Source organism: Rhinolophus sinicus, linkage group LG13 (assembly GCF_036562045.2).
Source record: "Rhinolophus sinicus isolate RSC01 linkage group LG13, ASM3656204v1, whole genome shotgun sequence".
In the NCBI taxonomy this organism is placed as follows: Eukaryota; Metazoa; Chordata; class Mammalia; order Chiroptera; family Rhinolophidae; genus Rhinolophus; species Rhinolophus sinicus.
The window spans coordinates 53027227-53035939 of NC_133762.1; the positions used below are offsets into that span (position 1 = coordinate 53027227).

At 36.8% G+C, this 8713-nt stretch overlaps 1 protein-coding gene across 4 annotated transcripts in view; it reads left to right on the top strand.

Annotated features, from left to right (window-relative positions):
- MACROD2 (mono-ADP ribosylhydrolase 2) overlaps positions 1 to 4771 on the top strand; it is a 2106080-nt gene extending 2101309 nt beyond the window's left edge. For all 4 annotated transcript variants that reach the window (XM_074317443.1, XM_074317442.1, XM_074317444.1 and 1 more), the window contains one exon: positions 1370 to 4771. The gene's annotated coding sequence lies outside the window, so the exon portion shown is untranslated. The remainder of the gene's footprint in view (positions 1 to 1369) is intronic.
- Positions 4772 to 8713: the final 3942 nt, after the last annotated feature.

Genomic DNA, 8713 nt, shown 5'->3' on the forward strand with positions numbered 1-8713 from the left:
ATTTTATTTATGTTTACAATTTTCAGTGTTAAATTGAAATTTGTGATTATGTATATATGTATAAAAGATATAGAAAAATCCTTTAAGGAAACATTCCATAATATTAACTACAGATGTTATTGTCAATGGGGGAATTACTCAGGATACTTTCCTCTCTTGTCTACTTTTGCATATTTTAAGTATTTTACATATATATACACACCTCAAAGAGTAGTTTTTCAAAAGGATTCATAGGATGTTATAGTAGAAAATTAGCTCAGAGGTCATCTGCTCCAGTTCTTCCTTGTAGAGATGTAGTCATTTATGGTGATAGAAATCAGATCAGTCATTGATTCTAGCAGAAGTGGGGTTAATAATTTGAAAGGGAACTTTCTGGAACTATGGGAATGTTTTATATCTTGATAGTGGTGTGAGTTAAATGTATGCATTTTTTCAAAACAGATTGAAGTGTGCTTAACATCTGTGCATTTCCCTATATGTGGATTATACCTTATTTATAAAAATACAAAAAAATAAAGAATATAAGGTCTTCTAGGGCCTGGTATCTTCTCAGAATTCTCTCACAAGTGGGGAACACAGCAGATATTTAATAAGTAAGATCTCAAAGTGGTGAGATAACCATCAATGACTTTTGCAAATCAACATTATGTAAATTGTCATCGTTATTATCTATATGTTGAGCTCTGGAAACTAAAGTGTATGAATGGGGCCAAAAAGGGAAGACACAGCAAATCAAGTTTAGGTTTTTAAAAGAATATTTTGAAGAGGTGAGTTAATCGTCCCCATCATCTGAAGCAAGTTGTCAATGTGGCATACATTTATTAAACAGTGATTCATATGCTTTTTAAAGATACCCTATGCCATCAATTACATCTCAGATATCCAAAGTTCTTTGATAGTCAAATAAGATATTGCTATGCCTGTCTAAGGGGTAAGAAACATTTAAATGACTGTACAATGGCCCCCCTTATCCATGGTTTTGCTTTTCATGGTTTCAGTTACTTGAGGTCACCCATAGTCCGAAAATATTAAATGGAAGATTTCGGATAATTTGAGAGAGAGATCACATTCACACAACTTTTATTACAGTATGTTGTTATAATTGTTCTATTTTATTATTAGTTCTTTTTGTTTATCTCTTATTGTGCCTAATTTATAAATTAAACTTTATCATAGTGTATCTGTATAGGAAAAAGCATACTATATATAAGGTTGGGTACTATCCATGGTTTCAGGCATCCACTGGAGGTCTTGGAAGTTATCCCCCCAAAGGTAAGGGGCGACAATGGTATTTAAAAGATATTCTCGTTAAACCTGTGAAGATGGCTTGTCATTAATCTAACAAATGGTTTCTCCTGTTCTTTGGCAGGGGCACAAGATGAAGCAAAGGAACAAAGAAATAGAAGTAAATGCCAGTCTTCAGCATTACAGCCTCTCCTGGTCCTGGGGAGAGTGGGAAGACAGCAGCACTGTCTGTGGAGGGTGGGGGTGGGGGGAGGCAAGTCCCACAGAAGGACGGGGAATCCTTTGCTCTCATTTCTCTAGCTACATTTTGTTCTGTTTGCTTACAGAAGAAGACGAAGAAAAAAGTTTCCTGTAATTTGGTGGGGTGACCCACATTAATGCATCTTTCAGGCTCTATTCCTGTAATTTCTGTCTTTTCTCTCATAACTTTGCCCTAGGGTCATGGTTTAACACTCACGTGTGTATCCTCGGCCCTATCTGCTTTCTCGGTTATTTCACAAAGCAGGTTGTACAGTGGTTTCTCCAAAGAAGGGAAGGAAGATGATTGTTTGATAAGCTACAGGAATCACCAGGTCCAATTCCTGTATAATCCATAGACAAAGATAGAAAATGGGCAACACCCTCAGAAATCACTTGGAAAAGGTCAGGATGAGGAATGGAAAATTATATTTTCTTCAGGGATTCCCAAGGTACAGTTTTGTTCCATGTGGTTAACGGGGAATATGGAAGCAAGACTTAATCCAGAGCAGAGTACAGAGGTAAAACAAGGGAGACAAGCCCTGACAGTCCTCTGGGCTCCCCATCACCAGCAGAACAGCAGAGGTGTTCTTCTCCGACACCGACTTTCAGTAGAGCTTGTTTGGTTCCTGATGTCTTTATCATGTGCTGTAGCATGGAGCCCCCCAGTGAGATGTGACTCTGTGAGACACCATTATAAAGGACAGCACTTTTCCAGGTGTTTTAGTTAAGAGAGGGGGCTGCAACATTTAGGATTCAAACATATACCTGTGAAATTAAAAGTTCTACTTGAAAGATCTCTTTATATATGTGCTTTTTATAAAAGAACATCTTATCTTTACCCAAGGTTTGATGGCCCACAGAACAGATTCTCACCTGAAGTTAGAGGCAATTAGAGGTCTTGTATGCAATTTTGGCTTACTGGTCTGCTTTTAAATGGTGTGGTTTGCTCATGCCAAGTCCAAGACTAATATGCTAGCTGGCCTCTTCTTACAGCAGACCACTGATTGTGGCCTTTAAGGGAGCAGCAGTATGAATAAGCCAAGATGCCAGTGGTAGTGTGGGCATGGTGATGAAGTGCCCTGGAGGAAGTCAGAAGTTGTCACAAATGTCTGTCCCAGAGCCAACATGTACAACCACCCTCATGAGGCAAGATGGCTGGCTGCTTCCCACAGCCTCCCTGCGTTCTAAGACCATTCTTTCTCGCCTCCCCCACCCCCGCCTCATGGAAACTGTTACCATTTCTTGCATATGTCCTTAAATCCGTCTTCCTTATAAAGGCTTTAGAATATTAAGTTACTGATATATTTTTTCTTAGTAGAGAAAGAAAAGTAATGGATCAAATTGAGTATTTCTAAAATAAAAGGATGCTCTACTTCCTAAATATTCCATGAAATTCTTTAGTTTTGCCCTTTCCTCTATGGAAAAATTCACCTTTTTATGTTCCTATTAGTTTTGTGTTGGGCTTTCTGAATTTATTGCCCCCCTGCATGGCTTATTTCATATATTGGAATCATCAGCAAGTTATATTTCTGCATATGTAATATGTTTTAACGTTCTGGTTTTTTTTTTTTTGTTTTTTTTCTTTTTGTTTTTTTTCAAGCTGCTCATCAACCTAACAGCAATGCTATTTAAGTGACCTCATGATTTTGGAGCATGTCCATTTCTTCTGCCATTTATTCTAGACTCCTCTGCTGTCATTAGACATTGCTTTCTAGAAAAACAAAAAAAAAGAGGCTCATTTTAAATAATTCAAGAAATGATGCCATTTCAATACTGATAGTTTTTATATTTCATGTCATCTTTGTAACTTAATTGAAAGTCACCATCATTCTTGTGAAGTGCTTGACAAATGCAGTCTGCTAGGAGCACATTTCCTTGTGACTCCCAAACATGAGTGTTACTCACACTCAGCAATGAGTTACAGTTTAAAACATGAGGGAGGAAAGAGGGATAGAGACTTTCAATGGATAAAAATGAAAGAGACCTAATATCCCTGGAACAGTTGGGATGGGAATTATTTCAGTCTTGGTATCTTCCTTATCATCCAGGACAGCTGTTTTATTCATTCATTTTAAATGTGGGTGGGTCAGAGTGGAAGGAAGTAGTTCTCTGCCTAAAAACTGTAGAAAATAAAAGTAATCTTTGTACCCGGGAAGCTAAGAGAATGCGGAGTAAATATCATTAGCTCCACTGCTGAATTTGTTTAAACTTCATTTGATGATTATATTATGTTTCATTTTTGTTTCATTATGCTTTTTGATTGCTATTGATTGGGTTATAAGATTTTCTGCTTTAAAACAAATAATGAAGTTACTTTCCATTTTAACAGTAAAATATTAAAAATCTAGCTGTGGGCCAGATCGGAGACACCTCAACACAAGAAACCTTTATTTCACTGGCGCTGTCATTGCACAGACTGTAGAATGGAAAATTTTAAAGCTGACTGTTTCTCTTGCACATGAATTCTGGATGTCAATTTCCAACCACACTACTGCCTGGTTATGTGGCATGAGGGGTTACAGGAGGGAGCAGGGGAGGAAAATAGCCCCATTTTAGTTATGTTTAAATACTGAGGTTTGAAGTAGGCTTTCAACATAATAGTTCTAATTAAAAAGGTACTCATTGTAGGAGAGACAAAGGGGCTTGTCCTCTAGCTGGTAACTATTCAGATGACGGACAAGTCTTCTTTCATAAAAACTTACAAAGGAGGCATCCGAAACACTGTCTGTAAGACAGGGTCACATGTTAGTCACCACAGCTAATTGTAAATCTTTCTATGAAAAACTGAAAAGCCTCTTTGTGAATTAATACAGCTCTGCTTGATGCACTTGATTTGAAATGACATTTCTCTGTATGTGGTGCATGTCGGCTTTGCTTTGCAAAATAACAAAGTTAGCAGAATATGTTTAATATGTTTTCTCGGGGAATAGGGTTTTTATCATATGATTCATTAAGGATTTGCCTTACCCTGACATTTGTGATATAAAGGAAAATTTTAAAACAGTAATTTTCTTGATCAAGATATGTTTTTACTTAATGCAAATAAATGTATTCTGTTGCTTGCAAGGAAAAAAAGAAATTGTCTTCTCATACCTGGTATAAATTGCTAAATAGAATAATACGTGCCTCTTATGTTAAACCAGCATTTAAATGCTAGACTGCTTCTAAATCTGTTTGTTTCTTTTCATCTGTGCCATACACTAAGAAACTTAAACAACTGTTGCCTTCATACTATATTTGTTAGAGCAGAATACAAATAAAATTTGTTTGAGAGGATAAGGTGGAATTATCTGTGTTTTGTGAAATTTGTTCCTCAATCATGAGTAATTCATAACTCAAAATGTTCATTTAATGTTACATATTTTGTTGCAAATATGTGTTTTTAACTGCTGTTAAATCACTTTAACTTACCAATATTTTTCCCTTAACTAAGATTGGTTAATGTTTTGGCCATGTTTTTCAAAATTTAAGCCATAGAGTAGTTTGTAGAAACACAAATCTCAATGTATAATTTTTCTCTGAATACTAGACAGCTACTCATCCTGGAGGTAGCCTCTGAGGTGCAAGATGTAAGTTGTTGAAATGAAGCCAATGGATCCATGAGCAGCAGTCCATCCTCCGGAACCCATCATCTATTACTAGAATTCTTTTGAGCTCCTTTTATAAGCCAATCACTGCACTGGCTATGTGATCACCACAGCCATGATCCTCCTCAGTCCATTGTTGATGGACTTAGGATTGAATTACACAATTGTGAAGAGTTTGGCTATGGGTTAAAAAAAGAAATCACTATGGAAAAATCTCAATGTTCTTTTTAAAAAAGAAATCTATATTCCATCACATTTGATTCTCTCCTCCTCCTATAGAAGAGATACTATCTTGTTTGTTCTGGAAGGCAATAAAGTCAATCCCTTTTATCCAAAAACACCAGAGATTTAACAGTTAAAGGAAAATAGGCTTTTTAAACTGTTGTACCAAAGGAGCATTTTCTACTAGTAAACAAGGTTTGGTGAGAAAAAAATTGTAGTCAGGACAGTCTTATGCTGCAATGAGCAATCTCAACACAAATGCTTCAGAATGACAGTAAAGAGAATTTGACATGATTCAAGCATGGCCAGATGCAGTTTTTTAATCTACACCCAATTTTCCATCTCTTTGTCAGTCTTACATTTCTCCCCCAATATTTCTGCCTTACTTCAACCAAACATGCTATTAAACATTGCTCTATTTTACTGGTGGTTCTCAGGTGAAAGGGGATTATAATAGCTGTTTAAGATGCTCTTGCCAAGACTGGCCCAGTTGTGGGGCTTTGAGAAACAAAGCACCTCCATTCCTTGGTTTGGAACATGGAAATACTACTACATTCCTGATTGAATAAAGTGCCAACATATTATATTTTGCCATATGGAAAAGCACTTGGTAAATTATGACCATTGATTCTGCTATTTGATATTGCAGGAAATGGCCCTTCTTGAGCTCAAGACTCTTAACCAAAAGAATAAACAATCCTTACAGTTGGGTAGTAAATATGACATCCTTTCTACTGAAGTATATTTAAATTTTGCCCCTAAATTAAATACCTATGAGAATAAAAGAAAATTGTCTTATAAAATTTAGAGAAGTAGGAGATTTGCATTCTTAAAACATGTAACACAAAATACTTACACAATGTGAATCTTTTTAGGTAATCATTTCTCTGATATAGCTATAGTGGATCTATGAATAAGAAGAAAGAAGGTGTATTTCTGTCTCTTTGTTAACATGCATGGAAGCATATAGATTTACAAAGAGGTAATTATACCAGCATATACTTCCCTTCCCTAGGGGAGGCGTACACCTCCTTGCCCCAGTAAAATTGGACTTGATGATATAATTTGCCCCGTCCAATAGTAGATGGGCAGAAATGGCATATGACACTTCCAGTAGAAGCTTGATGACTACTTCTCTTGTCACTATCATAACTACCAGTGACATCCTAGATAGGCTGCTCTGTCAGCATAAAACCTGGAGTAAAGACATGGAGTTGAGTTTCAGGGAAGCCCAATTGAGAAGGTGACATAAACCTGTGTTTATGTGGAAAATAACCTGTGTTTTGAGATTTGGATTCGATTTGTTACCCTAGCATATTCTAGCCTATACTAACTGACATATATGCCATCAAAACATTTAAATAAAAAGTACAAGAATCTATCTGATCTGCCTCTCCATCCTCATCTCATGTGACTCTCAACTTGGCTCACAACGCTGCCAGAACACTGTTCACTCCTAGAACAAGCCAAAAGCTTTCCAGACTCAAGTCCTTTGAACTTGAAAACTTTTCTTCCCATTCTCACTTGGCTGGTAATTTGTCATCCTTAAGATCTCAGCTGCAGTGTCACTTTGTAGAGATGCCTTCTCCAACTACCCTATTTCAAAGTAGATCCCCCACCCCAACTTGTGTTTACCTACCTAATGCCATATTTGCTAGTTCAGAACACTTGCAATAATTTGCAATTGTTTATTTGTTTATAAGACAGGAGAAAAAAATCACACACAACTCAGATGTGCAAAATAATGTAACTCCCCCCCCCCCAATAACTGATTGATTTGTTTCCAAGCCTCTATCCAACTGGTTAGAGGGGATTGGGGCAGGGCAGGGGGAACTCAGACAATTAAAAATGTCTCAGTTTCTTCAGTTTAAAATACTAATTTTGGGATAAAGATCTACCTATCAAAATAATATGTACAAATTGTCAAAAACCTAGGAATTATCACAGGTAATATTCTCAATTTGTTTCCATTTCATAGTATTTTCATAATTGAATCATACAGTACACTGTTTTTTCATTTAGTATCACACATGCTTTCTTGTCAAAAATTTTCCTAAGTCATTTAAAAATATTTCATCATATGGCTCAAATTTACATTATCACTTCCCTATTCTATGATACTTAGATTACTTGATTTTTTTTTCCCTATTTTAAATAAATCACAATGAACACTTTCAGTCACAAATTTTTGTCTTTATTAGGGTATATTTCCAGAAGAAAATTGGCAGAGTTTATGAACACTTGATACTTTTTACCATATTTGCAAAGCCACGCGGCCAGTAATTAGCCCACAACATGAGCTGAAAAGGCACTACAGCATGGCCCTCCTCATGGGCTCTATAGTTCCCCGTTTTCCATGGGACTTATAACTTTCTAATATACCATACAATTTACTTATTTGTTAAATTCATTTTACAAAAAAAATATTAACTCCCCCTGCTCTATGAGGAAAAGATAGGCTCGATGACGGCAGGAATTTTTGTCTGATTTGTTCACTGAAGAGCCCCAAGCATCAGAGAAGTAAATACCTGACACTTATTAGGTGCTCATTAAATTTTTGTTCAATAATTGAAGAAACTGCTCAATATTTTAATCTGGGAAACCCTTGGCGAATTCCCTTTTATGAGACTGGTGATCACCTCACTGGATTTTCTTCCTTCTTTCCTTCCTTCCTTTCTTTTTCTTTTATCCTTTGTTTCTTTTTGGGAAAAAATGTAGGGGGAGATGAAGTTACACTGTGGATATTAAACAAGTTAACAAAGGCTGTACCCTATCCCAGAGGACAAGTATCAGAACAATGGGAGAGCTAATAACGTCTGCAAAATTACTGTGAAAACTCCTTTTGGTTCAGAAATTATGCCTACTCTCTATTGAATGAGAGAGAGAGAGAGAGAGAGAGAGAGAGAGAGAGAGATCTGTTCATTAATCCTACCTCAAATAAAGCAAGGATTGTGTTTCGATGTTACCATGGTCTTCTTTTTATCCAAGGGTAGGTGACGACAGGGACCACTCAGGTAGGATTGGCTGGGCTATTCTGGGAAAACAATGCCATGTCAATGGATGAACACAGTGAATGTTGACTTTTTACTGCATCACAAACCTTTGGGAGTTGGGCAGCATCCCTACAGACTGTGACACAAGGGCTTCCTGCTACTTCCATGCCGTGGTGTTGTCACCTTTGGCATGTTTTCTCCCAGATTACCATGGAACAAGAGGAGAAAATGGAAATTGTGATGAACCAAGCACAGGAGGGATGGCAAACTGCTGTCCACTTTTCATGGCTACAACTCACATGGCCCCACTCTAACTCCTGGAAAATGTAGGTTGGCCAATATCTGGCAGGACAATTAAATGTGTTTGATGATTATCTAGTATTGTTTTTTCCCTTGGAAACAGAACAACTTTCTCCTTTGAGACAT